The sequence below is a fragment of the Corvus moneduloides genome, chromosome 1 (assembly GCF_009650955.1).
Source record: "Corvus moneduloides isolate bCorMon1 chromosome 1, bCorMon1.pri, whole genome shotgun sequence".
Taxonomy (NCBI): Eukaryota; Metazoa; Chordata; class Aves; order Passeriformes; family Corvidae; genus Corvus; species Corvus moneduloides.
Genome location: NC_045476.1, coordinates 4,054,559 through 4,058,285, shown reverse-complemented (window position 1 = coordinate 4,058,285; position 3,727 = coordinate 4,054,559). Strand labels below are relative to the sequence as shown.

The following is a 3,727-nucleotide window of genomic DNA, read 5'->3' as shown; positions in this document are numbered from 1 at the left end:
AGCTGGGTTGAAAATAACTCTGGGCTTTGTGCGATGCAAACTCAGCAGCAGCCCCCAGAAATAGGCAGGACCCAGTGGCGTGGTTGCACATACCTCTGTGGGGCAGGGCTGGCCTAAAATAAGGGCTGACCAGCACAAGAAAATGACCTACTGGAAATAGCCTGGCCCTGCTCTGAGCAGGCCCCATTTCCACCTGTGTAACGAGGTGTAAAACATTCCCCAGTCGAAACATTAACTTGTTTATATGCTGTCTCTGACTAGGTGTAAATACTTACTCAAGGCACGGACAAGGGAAAAAAAGAAAGAAAGAAAAAAGCTTTAAATGCTTTAACATTCAAGAAAAGTACTGTGTGTACCAGGAGTTTCAGCGATCACTTTGGGAGAGCCAAGCGCCTGAGCAAGTTAGCCTTGGATCTGAACAACCTTGCAAACGGCTGTCTAAGAGTGAGCAAATACCATGTTATTAAAGACAAATGAAAGTAGCAATTCAACTGAAGAAGACAAAGAGTTTTGCTCATGTAGTTGCTTTTTTTCCTGTGAGTGCTTCTGCGATCAAAGCTGATAAGAGCAAAGCCTCCTTTCTATTCATCGGCCTCCGAACGATTGTTTACTGAAGGTCTGATGCAAATTGCATGTGTCACAGTCCCCACTGCTATCTGGAGCCCGTGATTCATTTCAGCCTGAAGATTATGGTGCAGTGTGAGGCTTGTTTGTTCAAGAAATGCTCCTGCTGTAACCTTCTCGGGGGGCTCCATTAAACACAGCACTTCCCACTTCGTCAAGAATGTGTCTCCTATTTCCAATAAACACAACAGCAAATTAGGTAGGGAGAGGGACCCAAGGAAAACAAACACACTTGGAACAGGGACTGGAATTCCTGTAGCCTTTGAACTTCAGGGGAGTTTTTGCAGCTGGGGAACACAGCAGCAGGCGAGGACCATCTCGCATCATTGGGCTGAGCACCTGTGAAAGCCAAGGCCAAGGTGCTGTGCCAGGACAAAGTTACTTCCCCCATGAGCCCAGATTGCTCTGGATGTAGCCAGAAGCCCATGAAGACTTGTGCAAATGTGTTCCATAGGGCTTTGGACCCCTCTGGGGTATGATATAAATTTTCTTTCACGAGATAATAAAGAAGCAACATTCTTCCTACTTTCCCTTCCGTGTGTTTTCTCCCTGAACCTACTGCCAAGGGAATTATTTCTGTCCAGCTGAGTCCTGAAGCCTTCCTCCCTCAGCACAGATAGTGTCTGGCTGTCATTACACAGAGCCTTGCCCCTAAAGCACTTGCCCAGGTGTCAAAGAGGCCAAGTCTAGGCTGGTGTGGAACAGGGCACCCAAAGCCCCGTGTGTTCCCAGGAAAGCTGTGCAGTCCTGGTTCCCTGGCGGGCTGCCTGGGAAGCCAGATGTAGTGAGGTTGTTCAGCACAGACTCTGTGCTCTGTAGCTGTGGCCTTTGGAGAGTTCCCCAAGGCTGTTGTGTGGCTGTTCCCCTTCAAGGCTCCTCCTGCCTACCTGACTCCTGCATGGATTGGTATCACGGGACCACATCTTGCCGTGGGCTGCATGGGAGCTGCAGGAATGTGGGCTGCAGGGTTCACTGACACTGCTCCTCTGGTGGTGCTGCTCCTCCGAGTTGTGGATCTGGTGCTGAGCCCTCACTCCCATCAGCCCTGAATTTCCAGTTGAAGCAATCTCTGCATGGAGCCTGCTGTGCTCTGGCTCTTGAGATAGCTAATCTTGCCCGGGACTCCTCCTAGCAACAAATATGTTTGTGCCCAACGTGATAGTAAACACGAGAGGTGGAGTGAAAAGCATGCAGAGCCAAGAGAGCTGAAGGAAGGGGCTCCCTATCTTGAGCAGAGTAGCTGGCTTGGTTTCTCTTTTTTTAAGCTTGGGCTGATTTCATGAGGAGAACAAGGCATCAGATATTTCCCTTGTCTAAGTGCATCAGATCTTTAAGTCTCCATCGGCTCTGCCAGAGGCAGCAGTGACTGCCATGGCCAAGTGGGGAGTGTGGTTCAGACAGCAAGCACACAGAACTCTGCTCACCACTTTGCACACTGTCAGGATCCTGCACCTGTATTTAATCAATCCTAATTCTGCAGCTTTTTTGATGTGGAAGGGCCAGAAGCTGGAATCACTCCCTTTCTATGTACCCTAGTCTGAGTATACAGCAATATTTGTTATATATTTTACTTATTACATATATAGAGATGTGAGCAACTGAAGTGTAAAGCTGTGATTTGTGTTTCCAGCACAGCTGGATCTGAAAGACAGAGTATGCAGCATATGCTGGCAAACCCAGGCTCCCAAAGTCCAGCCTCAGAGCTCTGTGCTCATGAAGTTGTGACAAATCCATCAAGATTAAAGAGGGTCAAGGTCAAATTTACACCCACTGGGTCCAATCAATAGCCAGCTAAGACCATTGATTTCATGGCTGTTCAGCAGAGTGGGATCTCAGAGTCTTGCACTCACTGCACCAAGTGATTCGGGTCTGGATCTTTATGGCAAAGCTGCTTTCCTTCAGTCTTCTTTAGGAATTGCACCCCAGGAAGCCCGGTGTCCCTGACCATGGCAGGAGGTTGGAACTCAGTGATCTTTAAGGTGCCTCCTAATCCAAACCATTCTGTGAAGAAATGTAAACCAGACTCCAGTAAGATGAACCCACAGGCTCTCTGGCCTTCACCCTGCTTCTTCCCTGCCTGCCCTGCAATAATGACAGCAGCAGATCTCCATGAGGTTTTGTGGGCACCTGATCCTCTTCCACTGCTCACACCAGGCAGCCCAGATCTTTTTTCACAGCAGGGACACTCTTCAAGGTTTGGCTGAGTCAGTTCAACTCATGACATTGGAAAAAAACATATTCCTGTGTTTTTCCTGGCGAAGTTGGTGTTCTCCCCGAAGCCACTCACAGTGGAGTCCAGCAGCCACAAGAGAAGAGGGAGTACTCCCAGAGCTGGGAGTGAGGGAGAGGAAAGCAGGAGGGAATGGGAAGAGAAGCAGGACCTTTGTCTCTTCCCTGGGTCCCAGGTGATGGCACTTGCAAGTGATTTCTATCTGTGTTCAACATGGGAATACTCACTCCATGCTACTTCAGCTCTTCAGGCTGCGTGGAGAAGAGTTGTTCTCTTGCCCCATTAATAAGAAGCTCCCTTTGGCTGCTGCCATGCTGGCACTGCTCCTTGGGGCCAGCTGGTCTTGTCCCAACACAGAGCTGGCCCTGGCACTGCCCCAGGTCTCAGCCATCAGATTTCCCATGGGAGAGGACAGATGTCCATTACTAACTCTGCTTCTGCCTGCCATGAACCACAGCACCACAGGTAGGTGCTGGGTGATGGTGAGGAAAGAAAGGCACAGCACCAAGCCTCCAACCAGCAAGGAAAACTCTAAGCAGCTCCAGGCTGCCTCCCATTTCCAACTGGAAAATCTCTTCGCTGTGCCTTCTCCTCTTTGATCATTAGACCTCAAGCTCCCATGACTTGCAGCTCAGACCCTCACAGTCACAATTCCCCCCACCCCACCCAAGTCCCTCCTCCTCTGGATGTTTTGTCATTAAAAATCTTTCTAACTTTTGGCTAATTGGCAGAGGTTATGTGCATGCTTCAGAAAAGGAGTAAATCATTATAACCTCATGCCTCTGTAGTCAATTATAGATTGTTTTCCCAGCTCAGCTGATTTGGCAGGCGGCGGCATTGCAGTGAAAAATGGAAGCCTTGAGCCAGCGTGCC

General features: G+C 49.3%; 1 long non-coding RNA gene across 1 annotated transcript; it reads right to left on the bottom strand.

Moving 5' to 3' along the window:
- Window positions 1-297: 297 nt before the first annotated feature.
- LOC116437868 lies at window positions 298-2,177 on the bottom strand. The gene is made up of 2 exons (XR_004237519.1): window positions 1,512-2,177; window positions 298-793 (listed from the first exon to the last, which is right to left on the bottom strand). It is a non-coding gene; the product is annotated as an uncharacterized LOC116437868 (long non-coding RNA).
- Window positions 2,178-3,727: the final 1,550 nt, after the last annotated feature.